General features: G+C 48.9%; 1 protein-coding gene across 6 annotated transcripts in view; it reads right to left on the reverse strand.

The window, feature by feature from the left end:
- The window catches only part of POLK (DNA polymerase kappa), a 1,714,815-nt gene that overhangs the window by 4,520 nt on the left and 1,689,495 nt on the right, over positions 1-20,800 (reverse strand). The gene's annotated exons all lie outside the window — the stretch shown is intronic.

Consider the following 20,800-nt stretch of genomic DNA (forward strand, 5'->3'; position numbering starts at 1 on the left):
GTACATTCTCTGCAGCAAAAATATATCCAAAACAATATCCAGAAATAATTGAGGGAGCAGGGTTGAAAAAATAATTTAATTAAAAAAAACAATACAATATCTCGTGCCCTGGTTTGTAAATCCATTGTCTGTCTACTGGAAGAATGCGAAGAAGTGCAAATGCCAGCTTTGAAAAACTGCGCAAGAATAATGTCTCAGATGAAATGGCTTGTTCTATATCCGAGATGTGCTCGGATTCTGGACCATGGATCATTACGGCATAAGGCATACTGAGACTTCGAGGAGTATGTTAAATAACTAACTCGTATTAGAAAGCAATGTGCCAAACATATCTGGAAAGTGATGCCTTAGAATGTGCAATGGTTCTAATGCTGTTCCTTTATAACATCAAACAACCATCCTTAAATGCTAAGGTGCAATTTCTAATCAATGGGAGGATAGCCCTCACAAGGCAGTCCACTGCCATTTCTACATTTGCACATACATGCATTTTTACTTTTGCTAATCGCTCCCAACAGTGGCCTATCTTGCCAACCACAAAATGACGATACACAGCTCTCACTGGCAATTACCATCCAATGTCACTCTTCCGATACCTACAACGTTGATTCCTGGATAGCCAAAGGCTGGCTGCGGCTGAATCGCAGAAAAATAATAATTCTGGTAACAAAAGGCAACATCAGCCTGCTTGCGTGCTTACCTGCCTCCAATACGATTTGTTCCAACTCCACAGAACATTTTTTTCAGCCCTAAATGTATCAGCCCTTGTGAAATCCAACACCACCACCTACTATTAATATCTGCAGACACTAATGTCTGTTCTGCTACTGATCCTGCCAAAATACAGAGCCAGTACATAAGTAGTGATTATTCATGCCAAGACTGCACCAATTCGCTTTACGCATCAATACATTTCTAGCCAACCATAAAAACAAAGCTTCATGTGTATCCGTATGGACATTAGGAGTGCATTAGTACAGGTTTCCATCACAGAAATTAAACAAGGACTGCACTTCCTACTAGACGTCGACCTAGAGGTTTGCCTTGAAAATCCACCTCATCATTCAACGCATGGCAAATCAATCTATTTCTATCAGAAAAACTACATGTTACACACTTGTATTGATTTTATGCCTCGTAGCCACTTTAATCTTCCAATCTAACCTTTCAAGAGGCATGCTCACAAGTTCGGACATATGTTTTGAGGGTGGAAGATGCTAGCCTATAACTGTTATTTTATATTACGTTAAAAACATTTCTAAAGCGCAACTTTCACCAGCTAGGGCATCATGGCCTTGAGGTAATAAAATTTGAGGGAGCTAAAGAAACCTACGCAGGAGTAGTTAGACTGAGAACAGGACAGTCTTGAGGGCATCTCGAAATGGCAGATGATCTGGAAATGTCGCAAAGGAATAACGGGATGGAGTTCCACAGTTGCGCGGCAGCAACTGAGAAGAACGAGTTCCTACCCTAGAATACTTAACACGCGGAACAGAGATACTCAAGGCAGTAGCCGATCAGAAAGAGCGTGAGAGAACATACTCAATCATTTCACCTTTAGATATGCAGGCCCTACTTTATAAAAAGCCTGATGTGCAATACAAAGGGCTTTGAACTTGATCCTCTTAGACACTGGCAGGCAATGAAGGGTGTTCAGAATAGACGAGGCAAGGAGTAGCGGGAGGCACCTAAAGCTAGCCTAGCTACAAAGTTTTGAAAAATTTGCAAGCAATGTAAAAGATAGGCTGGTTGCGCAAGATAAAGGGAGTTGCAATAGTCCAATGTGCCTGACGTCACGGAGGATACAACCTGAGGACAAAGCTTAAGAGGAAGATAAGGAAGAACTTTACGCAAGATGTGCAATTTAAAATGAACAGACTGGCACACAGGCTCACCTGGGCCTGCATGGACAACGAAGCAGAGTTTCACCTCCAAGTTCTTAACCTCTGAACCCCAGAGAAAGGCAGTGGGAAGGAACAAGTTACTTACCTGTAACTGTTGTTCTCCAGCATGGGTCTGGCATGGATTAACATGCTCATGAATATTCCCAGTTGTCAGGCTGGGAATCCTCGGTAAAGAAAAAAAACAGTTTCAGTTTCGTTTCTGAACTGTCTTTCTACTAATAACCAATCACTGGGCTCTGGGTCATACTGCCCCCAGCCAATGACTGCCCTCTACCTAAGCCCCTCCTCTGGCAGCCATCTTCAGATTTGGTAGGACGTAAAGTGGTAATAGGACCAAGAGAAGAGCCGCAGAGGGGTTGTAGGGAGGGTTCGCATGTGAATCCATGCCAGACCCCTGCTGGAGAACAACAGTTACAGGTAAGTAACTTGTTCCTTCTCCAGCATGGGGTCTGGCATGGATTCACATGCTCATGAATTCAAGAATCCATAGCAGTACACACATGCACAACCACGGGAGGTGGCAAGGCTCAACATTAAGCATTTCAACAGCTCAACATTAAGCATCTCTTACCTCCTCACCAGGCTCACCTTCAAGCGAACAGGTTGCGCAGCACTGCCTGGCCGACTCTGGACTCCTCCCTGGAATCCTGGTCGACGCAGTAGAATCTCGTGAAGGTGTGTGTCGACCTCCACATAGCAGCCCTGCATATGTCCAACAGGGGCACACCTGACAGGAACGCCGTGGTAGCAGTGATCGCTCTGGTCGAATGGGCTCTCGGACGGCCGGGCAACGGTCAGTTTGCCAACCAGTGACAGTGCATGATGCAGCCAGAGAGCCATCTGGAAATGGAAGCCTTCGAGAGGGCCTTCCCCTGGTTCACAGGTCCAAAATGTGATGTCTTCCAAAAACTCTTTGTGGGGTCCACATAGAACTTCAGCGCTCTAGCCACATCCAACGAGTGCAAAGTCCTCTCAGCCGGCGATGAAGGCGACGGGAAGAAAATAGGTAAAACCAAGGGCTCGTTGAGATGCAAGTCCGACGGCACCTTGGGCATGAAGCAGGGGTGCATCCTCAGCACTACCCTTGTCTCGTGAAATGTCAGGTATGGAGGTTTACAGGAGAGGGCCTGGATCTCTCCCACTCGTCGTGCGGAGGTGATGGCCACAAGAAACGCTGTCTTCCACGATAGGAATTTCAACGGTGCCGAATGCAGAGGCTCGAATGGCGGCCCCATGAGTCTGGTCAGCACCACGTTTAGCTCCCACGCAGGGGTTGGGGCCTTCTCCGGTGGGGACGAGCGCAGCAGTCCTTTCATGAACTCCTTCACTAGGCGGTGAGACCACAAGCGACGAGCGCTCCGGAGTTCTGGTGTAGCGGGAGCTAGCCGCCAGATGGATCTTGATGGAGGCATGTGCCAGCCCCGCCTTGGCCAGTGATAGCACGTACGGCAGCACTTGAGGGGCCATAATCCGTAGAGGGTTGATCTTCTGTGCACGGCACCAGACAGAGAACCTCTTCCATTTAAGCCCGTAGCACTTAAGAGTCGAGGACGCCCTGGCCATTGCAAGGACCTCCTTGCAGTCCGCCGGGATATCGTAGCCTCCGAACTCTAGTGCTGCAGGAGCCAGGCCTGCAGGTTCAGCGATCCCAGGTCGTGATGATGGCCCCTCCTTCCCTGGTGAGAAGATCTGCGTCTGTCGACAGTTTGACTGGGTGGGATGCTGACAAGTCCAGAAGGTCTGGGAACCATATCAGCCTCGGCCACGCTGGTGCAACGAGGATCATCCTACACCGGGACCGTCTGAGTTGAGCGATGAGTCGCAGAAGCAACGGCAACAGTGGGAACGCATACAGGAACAGACCGTCCCAGGGGAAGGAGAATGCATCGCCCATGCTCCCCGGCTGGGGAAATCTGCTGGCGAACCTCCGGCACTTGGTGTTCGTCGTGGTCGCAAATAGATATATCTTGGGATTGCCCCTTTGTCGGAATAGCAGATCCACTTGATCCTGCCGGAGTTCCCACTCGTGGCACGAGCGCAGCTCCCTACTGAACGAGTCAGCAAATGTTTTCTTTACTCCTGCCAGGTGGAAGGGTACCAGGAACATCCCGTGGGCAATGGCCCAGTGCCACAGATCCTGCACTTCCTTGGATAGGGTTGGGGATCTGGTGCACCCTTGCTTCTGGATGTAGAACATCGTGGTGGTGTTGTCGGTGAAGACCCTCACCACCTTGAGATCTCCAGTGTGCGCTCCCCATCCTTCCAGGGAGGCGTCCGTCGTCACCGTCTCCTGATATGTCAGGGTCTGGAAGTCCATACCTGCCGCTAAAGGCGCGCAGTTGCCTCCCCACCGGATTGCTTGGCGGAACGTCTTGTTGAGGGAGATCTTGTCTTCGAAACTGCCCACTGCGTGCATCCAACGTGCGTCGAGGAACGCCTGCAGTGGTCGCATCCTCAACCTGCATAGGCGCACGAGGTAGATGCACGATGACATCATGCCGAGTAGGGACTTGATGGACCTCACCCTGGCCATGTCCATAGTCAAGAGCCGTTGTACCTTGCACAGGATGGCCTTCGTCCTTTCCTCCGACGGCGAAGCCAATTGCGCTACTGTGTCGAGTCTGGCTCCCAGGAACAGAGCGTCTTGCGACGGTACCAAGTGGGAATTCGTGAAGTTGATCGAGAATCCCAAATCCGTGAGCAGTCTTCACTGTGTGATCGACGGTGAGTTCCGTTGACTTTGCTTGGATAAGCCAATCGTCCAGGTAGGGGTAAACGTGGATCCCCTGCAGGCGCAGTCGTGCCGCAACCGGTGCCAGGCACTTGGTGAAGACCCTGGGCGCTGACTTCATTCCGAAGGGCAGGGCCTTGAACTGTTAGTGTCGCCCTTGGACCACGAATCGTAGGAACTTTCAATGTCCTTTGAGTATGGGGATGTGGAAGTAGGCCTCCTCCAGCTGTCCCAGCACGTGCTGAAGGGTGACCATCGGGAATTTCTGGGACTTGATGTATTTGTTTAGACGACGAAGGTCCAGGATGGGTTTGTAATCGCCGGTCTCCTTTCGGATGAGGAAGTACCACGAGTATACTCCGGAGCCCTGGAGCCTCTTCAGGACGAGTTCTATCGTGCCCTTTTTCAGCATTGCTCGTACCTCCAGAAGTAGCTGTGGCACGTGGTTTTCCTTTCTGGCCACGGGTGGTAGACGGGGACACTTTCTTTGGAATTCCAGAGTGTGCCTGTGGGCCAAAGCGTCCTGCACCCAACGGTCAGTGGAGATGGACTCCCAGGCGCTGACGAATTTTGCCAGCCAGCCTCCCACCGTGGTGTTTGGGTGGGGACCCGACATCACTGCCGGTTCAATCTTGCTTCGCTGAGGCCTTGCCACCTTGGCGACGACAACGTCCTCCGGTCTTGCTTTGGCCTCTGTAGGCCTCCTGCGACGATGAGCAGGCCGCTTGGCAGTACAACGAGGAACCGCCACCAAATCCTTTGGAGGCACCTTGAGACTTGCCTCCGGAGGTCCGAAAGGGCGGCCGTCGTTGACGGAGAGAACCCAAGGCCCGGGCCATCTCGGTGTCCGCCTTGATGGCCTGCAGTGACTCGTCCACTGCCTTGCCGAACAGGTTGTTCCCGTCGAAGGGTATGTCTAGAACCCTGGTCTGAATGTCCTGCCGGAGGTCGGTGGCCTTGAGCCAACCGCGTTGGGTAAGGTAAACGCTGTTGACCATCTGTCGAAAACCAGTGTCAGCGATGTCCATGGCCACCGTGATGGCATGGCCCGACGCCACCTCGCCTTCCTGTAGGATTTCAAGGGCCTCTGCCCTCTTGTCGTCTGGCAGGAAATCCAGGAGGGGAGCGATCTTGAACCACAGCTCCCTGTCGTAGCGCACCATGATTTCAAAGGCGTTGGCTGCTCTGATGCCTCGTCGTCCCATGGCATCCAGCTTCTTCCCCTCGGCGTCTGGTGGGGAAGTGGAAGTTGATCCCGTCACCCCTGCCGATTTCTTCTTGGCCGCTGCGGAGACCACTGAATCCGGAGACAGCTGAGCTCTGAGGCACATTGGGGCAGAATCTGGGACGCGGTACTTCTTCTCATACCGGTCCCTCTTCGCAGGACCCGTGGACGGGTTCTTGAGCAGCGACAGTCCTTCGTCCCAGATAACGGTACTGAGAGGACAGTCTTCCTCTTGGCCTCCCGTCGTTGGTAGAGGAAACCCTCCTTCTTCGGCTCTTCGGGACAAAGCTGGAAAAGCTCTGATGCCCTGGCGATCATGACGTGAAAATAGCCAAATTCGTCGGGAGGGGAGGCCCGGGCAGTGGGTGATGGGAGATCATGAGCATGTGAATCCTTGCCAGACCCCATGCTGGAGAAGGGCCGAGTTCATCAGGCCAAAATGCTGAGGACCAGGGCGAAGTCTCTGGGGCAGAACCAACTATTAGCACATCTGTTTTTTCACCACTAAGGCGAAACTAGTTGTTGCCCACCCAATGATGGATGGCCAACAAACAAGAACGGCAACGCTCAGCAGAAGACGGAAAAGACAGATAAAGGCACACCAGGATATGCGTGTCATCGGCATATGGATAACACCGAAAACCAAAAGAGTGCATCAGTTTCACCAGAGGCTGAATATATACATTAAACAGAGGGAAAAGGACAAGGATGTCACAGGAGCTCAGAATGAGGAACTGTACAGTAGTAGAAAAGGAAGGGGAACAGAGGAGGTGTCGCTAATGAATGTGATTGGCTGCAAAGATGTGAAGAGAATTGCCAGAAAGGAGATCAAGTGGTAGTAAGACCACCCCTAGACAAACGCTACAGGAACCTCCCTCCGACCCAGCCAACCAGAAAGAAAACAGGAGTATTGAGCCCTAGCTTTGGGGACCCCCCAGCCAAAACCAGAGGTCACTCAGATCTTGTCAGCGACAGCGCACAACCCCTGGAGCAGGATGCCAGGGAGAAATGGACAGGAAAGTAAACAGCAACCTTTAGACAATTGGGAAGAAGTGAATTCCTAAGCATCCCTTAAACAGTAAGTAAGTGAAACAACCCAAGCATTGCCAGAAGGGGCCCAAGCTTGTTAGACTGCTGAATTTTGAGAAGAGGAACTTGTATCTGGTGTTGCTTGTTTTCCAAAGAGAAGCCATCATGCTAGTTTATGTCACAGGTTGATACCTTTATTGTGTTGGCCAGGAAAAAAGAGTTGAATCCCTCAAATATGGCACATTTGTCTTATTGATTTATACTTTGTTTCATGACTGCTCTTACCTCGCTTGACTTCCAACTCTTACCAACACGTTTCAGTCAAGTTCTGGAGTTTTGGTGTTACACTAACGCTTCAGTGAAAGAGACCCTGATATACATTTAGCAAAGCCATGTTGAGAATCATGGTTGAATGGCACACGTGCTATGTTATTGCAATATGATATGTATATTATAACCATTCACAGAAGAGCTTCTGTTACCTCACAGTACCAAGGATCATTGAGGGTTTGGGTTGTTACCTGTCTTTTGGTCACCTATAACCCCATTCTAGCCAAACACAGAACTTGCACCTGCTTCTTCTAGGCTATCCGTCCTCCCCTTCCCTTTCCGCTCACCAACCTAACCCCTCGCTCTCTCTTTGGCTGCATGCTTTCTTCATTGTCTCCACTTTCTTTTTCCTTATATCCCCCATCATGCATCTGGAATTCGCTCCATTCCTCCTTTTACTTACTCGTCTCCTTCCTTTCTCTCATAGACTTCAGCCTCAACTTGGTATAACTTCTGCATCAGTCTCTGGCCTCACCATCTTTCTCCTTCGCCCCTGCACCCACACTCCTCAAATAAGACACACCTGTGCTCAGAGGATCTTCAACCTCGTGTATCCCCCTCGCCTACCACAGAACACCTGCTACTCCCACCACCTATCACTCGTTCACTTAGCCTCTGGAATGCACAACCCCTCTGTAACAAATCTTCTTATATCACTGAACACTTTGACTCTTATCTTCCTCAACTTTCACTTATTGCTATCACAGAAACCTGGATCTTCCCTTATTACCCTTCTGCACTAGCAGCTCCCCACACTGACTTCAATTTTACACTGCTCCTCTATCTGAAAATGCCACTACTATTCAACTACTATTCAACTCCTCCCTCCTACTCCTCTCACTGTGCTGACTCTCTATTGACCCCCGTGGTGCTCTCAATTCCTTCTTCCCTGATCTGACCCTTGTCATTGAGATACTTCAGTCGGAGACTTTAACCTTCCCAAGCCCTCTTTAGCAACCTGACTTGAACTTAAATCCCTACTATTTGACCACTCTGTCTACAAGTTACAGACATCTTCCCTAAACCTAGCCTACAAAAATACCCTTGCTGCCCTAACCTCTGCACTGGCCATATCCTCTTACTTCAAAAACCTAATCTCCTCCCTTCTACATCACCCGAGCAAATTTCATCTACTCTCCAATCTTTGCTCACAGCTCCCAAAACAATATCCTTCACCTCCTCCCTTTCTGCCAATGACTTTGCTCTCTACTTTTCCTCTAAAATCTGTAGTATTTGTGACACTCACAGCCCTCCTGTCTCTCCCTCCTTCTGTCCACCACCTTCCCCACCTCTTTTATAATCAAATACAAAATCCTTCCTCTCCTATTGAATTAGAACCCATCCTTTGCATTGCCAACCCGTCTTGTGTTCCCATCGACCCCTTTTGCTCCCCACTTAGTAAAAACCTAGTCCCAGTCACTGTGATGCTGGAAATGCATTGGAGGGACAGGGCCTCCCTGTCCTTGTCCTGTAGTCCTTTTTCATTTGTGTCTTGTATTGTTTTCTGCCCATGTTGGACTCCTGGCAGTGCAGCTCTTCCTGTTTTTGGTTTGGTGTACGGACCCATGGGATACCCTTATGGCACCCATGGGTGGGGGTACAACCCTGTGCCCCTAGTGTATGTTTTTGGGCGCCTGTGTGTGGCCCACAGAGCAGGGTATGGGCTAGTGGCAGCTCCAGGCTGAATTTGACAGGTGCTCTGAGTATCCTCCATTTTGGGATACCCAAGCCCTGCCATTGGAATCAGTTGAATCAGTTGATTCCTGATAGGAAACAAGATGGCCCCTGTGGCCTCTTACCATGTTTTCCCAAAGTCCTGGGAAGCCCTGACTCTGTCCCTTCCCCCTGACTGGCTGTTGGCTGTAAGTTCCATATATGGTGTTGCTGTGAAGTCTAGGCCAGACTGGCTGGAGCCTTCCCAGTTACCGTATGCTGTGAGTACACCTTGTGGGTGGGACCTTGGTGAATGGAGTGTGTGACCAATATGCACATCTTGTTGTGGATGTCTGGTTTCTGGTGTTTGACACAATGACTGAGACAGCCCTGCCCAAAACTGTTATGAATGCAGTTTGTAGTGTTGAATGGCTGGGTACTTGTCCCAATACACATTCCTTGTTGTGAGTGTCTGAGAGGGAGGAGAATGGAATGAATGCAATGTATACCTGATTGGCTGACTGACTGCTGAATGCCCTTCGGAGTGATTGGTTGCCTTAGTGTGACCCAGCAGAATGAATGACAGATCAACTAGTATATTTGGGGGGCTATCACTGCTAGAAATCGTTCAGAACCTGAAGTTGAAACTGAAGCTTAATCTCGAAGCCGAGCCTGAAGAAGAAGTTTGACTGCTGTCTCCCTTTGCCGAAATCCAAAAGCCGTCGGGACTGATCCAAGAGAGGTCCTGGTTAGGCGCCATATTCCCGTGCTGCGAGGGACCATCGAGCACCACTTAACTTCGTCGAAGCTCCCTGGAAGTCAGACCCTCGAAAGGCTGCCGACCGCAGAGACTGGGACCGCCGAGGAGAACAAAGATCAGCACCGGACATTCGTCCACCGTCGTCGACCAGGGTTTGCAGGTTCGCATAACCGCTGGAGGCCCGTCGAAGCCGTGTTGCCCAGAATGATTCACAGATGTGCTCGTCCGCACAGCCGCCTGCCTTATCCCGCCGGAGAAGGCCAGGCTGTCGACGCACCGAGGAGCATCCGGCGGTGAGTTTCCCCGTCACCCAAAGACCGTAGGGAGCCCGACGACTCGACGCCCTTGCTGGGCCACAGTTCTTCACAATCTCTTTGCGGTCCTGAATTATCGACATCAAGGTGCCCCGCACGCCTCTTCCTTGCAGGACGTCTTCACTCCGTCGTCGACGAGCACCGATGGGACCGAAGCTGCTGCCTCGACACAGAGTTCACTTTCTTCGAGGGATCTCAACGATCTGTGGCTCCTGCTTTAAAGGGAGCCGCTCAAGGAGGATCCGTCAACGTCTCGTTGTCGAACTCTGCTATTCCAGGTACATTGGGGTGGTAGAAACCTTATAGAAGGAAATAGGATGTATAGAACAATATATGGACTGGGCTTGTGATATATCTTTACTTTACAGATTGCCCAGGTGGGGGGATCTCCACACAGAACTGTGTCTAGTTGGTAGGGGCTAGTATTCTGCCAATTGTTCTAAACCAACTGCTTTCCTCTTAGGTCTATTGTTGGTTACCTTTATCAATTGTGTGACATTTAACCAGAGTACAGTTGATGCACTTTAATGGAATCTAATAATAATTGTGGTACCACTTAGAACTATATATATTTGCAGAGCACAAAGTGAGTTATTGTGATAGTGTACATAACCTTGAACTTAATTTTATAAAGGCTATGTTTTAACTAATACAGTGTGTGGACATTCATTTGTGGGGGATTGGGGACTACGGTGTACTTACGAACCAGCCTGCATAACCTCCTGAGAAGCTAAGCCTTGATTGCTCGACCAGGGCTACCCTATAGAGAATCTTGGCTGGGGTCCTCTGTGCCTCTCCTCTGCCTTATAGAGAGCAGAAGTACAGACCCCCCCGCCCCCAGTCTTTACACTGGTTGCAGAAGTGGGATGCTTATGGTTTTAAGAATCAGTGTATAACCGTGCCACTTAAAAAGTATCTGCACTTTGTTAAATTGAGTTTTAGTTGTGTACAAGATAACTGCATTACAAACAATGGAGTCTATTGCAAATGGTAAATTGACAAGGACGATCTTAGAGGCTCTCCAGAGTGCATGTGAAGCCAGGGAGTTTGACTTTGTGGATAGGTCTAGGGCTGAGCTGATAGCTGCCCTGGTGGACTACCAGACTGATGGTGAAAATCTTGAATGGGGGGGATACAACCAATGAGGACTCTGCCCCTGGCGATGTTGCTGAATCTGTTTCTGGGAATGCCACCATTCCTGCTGCCTCTGTTCCAACCCTCAGCAATTCCGTGGAACTTGAGTTATTAAGGATGAAATTGGCCTTTGAATACTGCAAGTTGGCAATAGAAGCTGAACTTAAGAAAGAGGAGTTGGCACAGCAAGTGGAACTCAAGAATAGGGATCTTGAACTCAAAGACAAGGACTTTGAATGTCAGAGAATCCAGCTAGAGAAAGCTAGAGTGGAGACTTCAGCTAAACCCGTTGAGAGTGTCAGGTCCCCAGCCACCAAGTTTATGAAAGATTTGGTTGGTGTGTTTGTGGAGGGTTCAGATATCGTCCAATGGATTGAAGCGTTTGAAATGGCGTGTGTCGAATTCAGGATGTTGATAAGAGAGATTGGGCTAAGTGTTTGTTAAGCAGAGTGCCTCAGACTGGGTATGACTGTATTCTGGAACTGAGTGTGGAAGAAAGGGGTCAGTATGAGTGCATGAAGTCTGCTTTGGTTGCCAAGTTTGGAGAGACATCTACCCAATACCTTAAAAGGTTCAGGGATTTTAAGAAAAGAGGGAATGTGTCTTGGGTAGACTGGGTGAGTGCTGCGCACATGAACATGATGGGGTGGATTGATGGATACAAGGTGAAACTTTTGTTGAATTGTCCCACCTTTTGTTTTTTGAGCATTTATCTGAAGCCTGTTCACCAGAGCTGCGTCAGTATGTTGCTGACCAGAACATTTTGGATCCCTTTAAGCTGGCCAGGCTAGCTGACAAGTGGGTCTCCCACCGGGTGTCTCCTAAGGACTCCAGTGGGAAGGACAAAGACAAAGAAAAGGGGACCTCTCAGAAAGCTGAGGAGTCCCAGAAGCAACCACAGTCGGGTAAACCAAAACCTTCCTCTCCCAAGACCCAACAATCTAGTGGGGATAAATCATCTGTGGGTGGGAATAAGAGATGTGGTCCACCTGCTGCAAAGCAGGCTCCCAGTGGTTCCAGTACCGTACCCAGCATTCCTGGCACTTATTGGGAATGTGGGGCTGTGGATCACAAGAAGAGTGACTCCAAGTGTAAAGGAAAAGCACTTGGAGTACAGGCTGTCAGCCTGAGCTATCATTACCCCATGTCTGAGGTAGAGGCCACTGTCCTCCCCTCCTCTACAGGAATCACCTTTGGGGCTCCTGTAGAGATTTCCTTAGTGTCCCTTGGGGCCTGGGACCAGTACGCAGAAGTACTGGCGACTATCCCACAGAACACCCGTAGGTTCTTGAGAAGTGTCCTGCTCAAGCCAGAGGACCATTTAGGTGCTCCTCTGAGAACCACCAGGTTAGTTGGTGGGCCTCCCAAATTATCACCTGTAGCCTTAGTCACACTCATGATTGGAGACAAGACAGCAAAGCTTCCTGTCCTGGTTCAGGACAATGTCCTTGCTAACATTCTGTTAGGAAATGATCTAGTAGAGTTGGGGTTGATCTCGGATGGTCTACCCATGACTGCTGCTGCAGTCACTAGGTCACAGGTGACACAGGGTCTGGCTGTGAGTCAGGTACCCGAGCCAAAGGCGAAGCCTAAGGCAAGAAGAAGGAAGAACAAGAAGGCCACCTCTGTGAAGGAGGCTTCCTCTCTTCCTGCTGTTCCTACAGCACCCATTGGGATCCATGCCCCGAATGGGCTGGGTCCAGTGGAAAACCCAAACTCAACTCCTGAGGGAGAAGAGACAGAAGACTCTCCTGTGGGAGAGGTTCTCAACCCGGAGGACCACCCCGACCTTCAATGCCTGTTGGATGAAGGGGGACCCTCACGGGCGGACTTCTGTAAAGGACAGAGAGAGTGCCACTCTCTCGAAGGTCTGAGGAAACAGGCCCTGTCCCAGGGACAAGGAGAAGTGCCTAGGACATTCCGGATCTAGTGGGAGGGTGAGCGCCTTGTTAGTGAGCCCAATATGCCTGAATCTGGTGCTCTCAAGAGGTTGGTGGTACCCCAGGTTTACAGGGCCTTCCTACTGCAGTTGGCGCATGAGGTGCCCTTAGCTGGTCATCTTGGTACCAAGAAGACTGAGCAGAGGCTCTCTGCCCATTTCTACTGAATTCGGATGGGAGTAGAAGTGGAGTCCCACTGCAGGACCTGCCCAACTGGCCAGTTGTCTGGCAAGACGGGAGGCAGTGTCATTACCCCACTGCAGCCGTTGCCCGTGGTTGGCACACCGTTTGAGAGGGTGGGCATCGACATTGTCGGTCCCCTTGACCCTCCCACTTCAGGTGGACATCAGTTCATCCTGGTCTTGGTTGCTCATGCCACCAGGTACCCTGAGGCTATTCCCTTCAATGTGGTTGCCAGGGCTCTCCTGGGCATTTTCACCCATGTTGGATTCCCTAAGGAGGTTGTCTCAGACAGAGGATCCAACTTCATGTCTAGTTACATGAAAACCATGTGGAAAGAGCGTGGGGCAACCTACAAGTTCTCCACCTCTTACCCTCCCCAGACCAATGGTCTGGTTGAGAGATTTAATAAAACTCTCAAGGGAATGCTAGGCGCTTTGGAAGAGCCCCTAAGGAGGAAATGGGATCTCCTCCTATCATGCCTGCTATTCGCTTACAGAGAGGTACCTGAAGAGGGCGTTGGTTTCAGCCCCTTTGAGTTACTCTTTGGACATCCCGTGAGTGGGCCCCTTGCCTTGATCAGAGAAGGTTGGGAGGCCACCCCTCCAGGTCCCACCAAGCAAGTGGGGGACTATGTGTTAGGCCTCAGACGCAGGATGACCCAGATGATGGGTCAGGCGACAGCAAATCTCAAGGCCAGCCAAGAACTGAATAAGTACTGGCATGACCTTAAAGCTTCGCAAGTGGACTGGACTTCGGGACAGGAAATCCTTGTGATGGAGCCTACCAAGCCTAGTGCTTTGGCAGACAAGTGGACTGGACCCTTCAGGATCATCTCCAAGATGGGCGAAGTCAATTATCTGGTTGACATGGGAGTCCCTGGGGTAGCCCCTCAGGTATTCCATGTTAACAGGCTCAAGCCTTTCCACATGTGAGCAGAAGTCTCATGTCTCTTGCGCTGGCTTCAGAGAAAGAAGAGGATGAGAGTGAGTGTGATGCTGGAAATGCATTGGAGGGACAGGGCCTCCCTGTCCTTGTCCTGTAGTCCTTTTCCATTGTGTTTTGTATTATTTTCTGCCCAGGAGTCCATTTGGGACTCCTGACAGTGCAGCTCTTCCTGTTTCTGGTTTGGTGTACAGACCCAAGGGGTACCCTTATGGCACCCATGGGTGGGGGTACAACCCTGTGCCCCTAGGGTATGGGCTGGTGGCAGCTCCATGCTGAATTTGGCAGGTGCTCGGAGTATCCTCCATTTTGGGATACCCAGACCCTGCCATTGGAATCAGTTGGTTCCTGATAGAAAACAAGATGGCCCCTGTGGCCTCTTGCTTTCTATTGCCCGTTACCTTGTTTTCCCAAAGTCCTGGGAAGCCCTGACTCTGTCCATTCCCCCTGACTGGCTGTTGGGTGGAAGTTCCATATATGGTGGTGTTGTGAAGTCCAGTCCAGACTGGCTGGAGCCTTCCCAGTGACTGTAGGTTGTGGGTACACCCTGTGGGTGGGACCTGGGTGAATGGAGTGTGTGACCAATATGTACATCTTGCTGTCTGGTTTCTGGTATGAGAGACAAAGACTGAGATAGCCCTGCCCGAAACTGGCCTGAATGCAGTGTGTAGTGTTGAATGGCTGGGTACTTGTCCCAATACACATTCCTTGTTGTGAGTGTCTGAGAGGGAGGAGGTTGGCCTGAATGCACTGTGTGCCTGATTGGCTGACTGACTGCATGAATGCCCTTTTGTATGATTGGCTGCTGTGTGACCCAGCAGTGTGGATGAGAGACAGGATAGTATATCTGGGGACCGCTCACCACTGGAAATTGTTCAGAAGCTGTGTCTACACTTGAAGAGTAACTGGAACTGCTGATTCTCGACACCCAGCTGGAAGAAGACGACTTGCTGTTGCATTTGCTTCGACCTGATCTGAAAGCTGCCGAACTCGTCGAAGACTGATGCGAGAGAGGACCTGGTAAGGCGCCCTCTTCCCGTGCTCCGAGGGACCATCGAGCACCGCTAACCTTCGCCGAAGCTCCCTGGAAGACTGATCCGAGAGAGGACCTGGTAAGGCGCCCTCTTCCCGTGCTCCGAGGGACCATCGAGCACCGCTAACCTTCGCTAACCTTCGCCGAATCTCCCTGGAAGTCAGGCCCTCGAAAGGCTGCGACCGGAGACTGGGACCGCTGAGGAGAACGAAGTGAAGCACCAGGACTTCGCCGCTGTCGATGTTCATTGCCGTCGACCAGGGTTCGCAGGTTTGTGTAACCGCTGGAGGCCCATCGAAGTTGTGTTGCCCAGACACGGGGACCACTTGACGCCGTGCCGCTGACGACCGGAGCCGCCCGCTCCTTTGCCTAAGAACATTTGAATCGAAGGACTCCCTTGTCTGCAACGTCGACCGCTTTGTCCTGCCGGAGAAAGTCAAGGCCACTGACGCCACGAGGAGAATCCGCCGGTGGGTTTCCCGCCACCTGAAGGCCACAAAGACTTCGACGACTTAACGCCCTTGCTGGGCCACAGTTCTTCAGAAACTCTTTGCGGTCCTGAACAATCAATCGCCGAGGAGCCCCGCACACCTCATCCTCGCAGGATGTCGCCGACGAGCACCGCCTGGATCGACGTCGTGGTCTCGGCACCCTCGAACGCCAAGTTCACCTTCTTCAACGCCTCTCGACGATCTGTGGCTCCTGCTTTAAAGGAAGTGACTCAAGAAGGATCCGTCGACGCTTCTTCAAAGAAGTCTACTCCACCAGGTACATTGGGGGGGTAAAAACATTATAGGAGAGAACAAGACTATTGATCAATATATGGACTGGGCTTGTGCTATATATCTTTATTTTACAGGTTGCCCAGGTGGGGGGATCTCTACACAGAACTGTGTCTAGGTAACGGGGCCAGTATTCTGCCTATTGTGTCAACCATCTTGCTTTCCTTCCTATCTCTATTGCTGGTTTCCTTATTATTGATCTATGTGACATTCTAACCGTATCGTTGATGCACTTTAATGAGATCTGATAATATTGGTGGTACCACTTTAGAATTGTATATATTTCCCATTGTTGATTTCTGAGTACAAAGTGCGTTATTGTGATAGCGTACATACCTTTGAATATTAATTATATAAAGACTATGTTTTTAGTAATATAGTGTGTGGACATTCCTTTGTGGGGGTTTGGGGACTACACTGTACTTATGAACCAGCCTGCATCACCTCCCGAGAAGCTAGGCCTTGATTGCTCGTCCATTGCCACCTTATAGAGAATCTTGGCTGGGGGCCTCTGTGCCTCTCCTCTAGCATATAGAGAGCAGATGTACAGACACCCCGCAGTCTTTACAGTGAGCCCCTTCCTGTTTGCTGCATAGCAACCATCAGGATGTCTCAGTGGAGGGAGTACATCTCTCTCCAGATCTGACGACAGAGCAGCAGAAGGCCTGCAGGGTTTTGCTCCGGCAGTATGCCTCTCTGTTTTCACTGACACCAGGCCTTACACCGTGGTGTAGGCACGAAATTGACACTGGTGACAGTGTGCCTGTCAAACGCAGGTGCTACCGTATGTCAGATACTGTTAAGAACCACATCCAGGCTGAGGTTGCCAAGATGCTGGATCTGTGTGTTATTGAGCCCTTAACCAGTCCCTGTTCCAGTCCCGTGGTCCTTGTCCCCAAGTTAAGTTCCCAGGCAGGTACCAAGGATTGGAGGTTCTGTGTGGACTACCGAGGAGTCAATGCCGTCACCAAAACAGACGCGCACCCATTGCCCAGGGCTGATGAGCTCGTGGACACCATAGGTGCTGCCAAATTTGTGAGCACCTTCGACCTTACCTCAGGCTATTGGCAAATAGCTCTGACGGACCATGCCAAGGAAAAGACGGTGTTCTCAACACCTGAGGGACTCTACCAGTTTAGGGTCATGCCTTTTGGGTTGAAGAATGCACCTGTCATCTTCCAGAGGTTGGTCAATCATTTGCTCAGTGGGCTGGAGGCCTACTTAGACAACATTTCCGTCTACAGTTCCATCTGGGAAGAGCATTTGACACATCTGGATAAGGTGTTGCAGGCCTTGAAAAGGGCTAACCTCACTATCAAGGCCACCAAGTGCCAGATAGCTCAGGGCAAAGTCAAGTATCTTGGTCATGAGGTAGGAGGGGGTCAAATCCAACCTCTCCCCAGTAAAGTACAGAATGTACATGACTGGGAGACTCCCACTACTCAAACCCATGTAAGAGCCTTTTTGGGCCTCACTGGGTATTATCGCAATTTCATGACGGACTATGGAACCATAGCTGCACCTCTGACAGCTCTGACTTCACCCAAACAACCTAGGAAGGTTAACTGGACTGAAGACTGTCAGAGGGCCTTTGATGGCTTGAAAGAAAGTCTGTGTAGAGCACCTGTGTTGTGTGCGCCTGACCACAGGAAACCCTTTATCGTCCAGACGGATGCCTGCGACACCGGAATTGGAGCTGTCTTGTCCCAGTTAGATGACAAAGGGAGGGAACATCCGATTATATTCATCAGTAGACAACTCAAGGGTAGAGAATTTAGGTGGGCAACTGTTGAAAAGGAATGTTTCAGTTTAGTTTGGAGCCTTAGGCGTTTTAGGCCCTACCTTACGGGGTCTACCTTGAAGGTCCAAACAGATCATAAGCCCCTGAAACGGCTTATGCAGATGAAGGGTGAAAACCCGAAACTGCCAGGTGGTCCATTAGCTTGCAAGGGCTAGGCTTCACCATAGAGCATAGATCAGGGAAGAGTCACGATAATGCAGATGGCCTTTCCAGAAGGTATGTTGACTGTCTGGATGAGGGTGTCTATCTCGTGGGAGATTAGGCACCCTACCCTCAGTCTGGGGGGGGTGACTATGATGCTGGAAAGGCATTGGAGGGACAGGGCCTCCCTGTCATTGTCCTGTAGTCCTTTTTCATTTATGTACTGTATGGTTTTCTGCCCAGGAGTCCATGTGGGACTCCTGGCAGTGCAGCTCTTCCTGTTTTTGGTTTGGTGGTCAGCCCATGGGATACCCTTATGGCGCCCATGGGATACCCTTATGGCACCCATGGGTGGGGGTACAACCATGTGCCCCTAATGAATGTTTTTGGGCACTTGCGCGTGGCCCACAGAGAAAGATTAGGGGTAAGACAGTTGCAGATTTGAAGGAGACCGGGAAGAGTCCAGAAGAAAGCGAGGGGTTAAAGAGCATCCAGAGAAAGGGCAAGTGACTGTAAAGACTGGAGGGGGTGGGGGTGTACTTCTGCTCTCTATATGGCAGAGGGGAGGCACAGAGGACCCCAGCCAAGATTCTCTGTAGGGTAGCGCTGGTCAAGCAATTAATGCCTAGCTTCTCAGGAGGTGATGCATGCTGGTTCTTAAGTACAACGTAGTCCCCAAGCCCACACTTGGAATGTCCACACACTGTATTAGTTAAAACACAGTCTTTATATAATTAAGTTCAAGGTTATGTACACAATCACAATAACTCACTTTGTGCACAGTTACTCTACAATAGCAAATATATACAGTTATAAGTGGTAGCACAAGAATGATTAGATTCCATTAAAGTGCATCAATTGTACTCTGGTTAAATGTTACACAAATCAATTAATAAACCAACAATAGACATAGGAGGAAAGCAGTTGGTTTAGAACAATTGGCAGAATACTAGCCCCTACCAACTAGACACAGTTCTATGTGGAGATCCCCCCCCACCTGGGCAACCTGTAAAGTAAAGATATATCACAAGCCCAGTCCATATATTGTTCTATCTTTTATTCATTGTTATTGGTTAAAAAACCATTAACAGTCAACAATCAATCAATAAAACATAACTGTGTTATTATATCAATCAATATACAGCATTAGTTATACAATTCCATCAAGGTCAGATTAAATCATTTAAAGATCAAAAATCAATATTCAAAACTCATACAGATTCTTTTCCTAATTACAATTTGTTTAATGTCAAATACATTATTGTAAATTCATCTAATAATTTCAATGACTTGATAAAACCAACAACCGCGATCATATCTGATGTCGACCTCCCCCTCAAACAATGGAAACAAAAAGCTTTTGATTAAGTCACAGTGTCCACCAATAGCATTTTCCAAAGGTAGACGCAATGATTTCCAGTTTGGGTGGGACATATAGGTAAAAGATGCACCATCATTTTTACTACATCCTCCTCTTTGCAGTAACAGGAAAACACTTCTTTACAAGTCACTTTTGAATACCTGCGCATCAAGTGTCTGCTCAAATGCAAATGTAATCTGACAAACTCATTTCTTGTATGCCTCTTGGAATACAGTTTTTAAAAAGGAGCTAAAGCCCCCCTTTTTTGTGTTCAAACTTGAGCTGTTCTAGCAAGGGATATCTATGTATTTAATCAATGGTTGTACACCAATCAAAATCATAAAGCATTTTTTTCACAAAATCTGTCCGAGGGACTAAATCTTCCCTACATGCCCCCAATCACATTTAACAGGGATTCACAGTGTGCAACAGAGTTTTTTAAGTGAATTACATTGTCACCATTCAGAATTTCATTCAGTTCGATGTATAACGAATTGGGTGGAGGTGCTAACAAGTTTTAAAAAATGGTTAAAAACTTCCAATTAGCAGCAGCAGTTAGAGATTTACAACTAAGCTCACATCTTAAAATCAATACCGGGGTAGAGTAGGGCAAACCCAAAATTATCCTCCAAGCCTTCAACTTGTGAGGGCACTTTAAAATCAATAGGTCTAAAAGTTCTATACAATACAAATCTTAGGTAACACCTTGCCATCATAAAACTTTAACACTGGGATCATAGAAAATGTTCCATATTTACCATCGATTTTATACAACTGATCCCCTAGCAAATTCATTCTATCCCACAACCAGTCCTTCATTTTCATCATGTGATTTCTTCAAAGATTGGTTCACTAGGTAAATAAAATGGTCTATCCTTTCCAATTTTTCTTTACAGCTCTGCCACACAAATGAAGCATACTTTTTATTTACCGTGCATTGCATCAGTTTTTCTAGAATTTAGCACCAAAGAGTTCTACATAGCATAAACAACAAGGCAATCTATCAAATGTTGCAGCCCTATGGAAGTAAAACCATGTAACAGAAAATCACCAGCGTATGACAACCAGCCAGTTTTAGCACATCTAACCTGGAAGAAACAAAAACACATCTTCTCAATAAATTCTCCAATGTCTGAAACTTATAAATTAAAGTGGCAGGGGGTCCAAATAAACCCCTGCCTCAAACCTGGATAGGTGGTGATCTTTTGCGAGAATGCTCCTTCATGTTTCAGATGGATTTGAATATTCAAGTGATCATGGAACTCTGATCTCATGGAATTAAACAAAGCAGACCACTACAGTTCTGCCACTCTGCTAGTTTCTCCCAGAGAAGAGCCCTATTTACTTTATCAAATGCTGCTGTTAAATTGATTGATGCTATATAAAGTTGACCAGTTTTCCCACCCCATACCTGGCTCTGCAAACATTTTAATGAAAAACCATTCAAATTAGTACCATAGGGCTTTCTAAATCCCATCTGCCATTTCTTAAATCTTCCTATTTCTGAGGCCCATTTTTGTAGATGAACGAGGAGGACT

The sequence above is a fragment of the Ambystoma mexicanum genome, chromosome 6p (assembly GCF_040938575.1).
Source record: "Ambystoma mexicanum isolate Mex_15411 chromosome 6p, UKY_AmexF1_1, whole genome shotgun sequence".
Taxonomy (NCBI): domain Eukaryota; kingdom Metazoa; phylum Chordata; class Amphibia; order Caudata; family Ambystomatidae; genus Ambystoma; species Ambystoma mexicanum.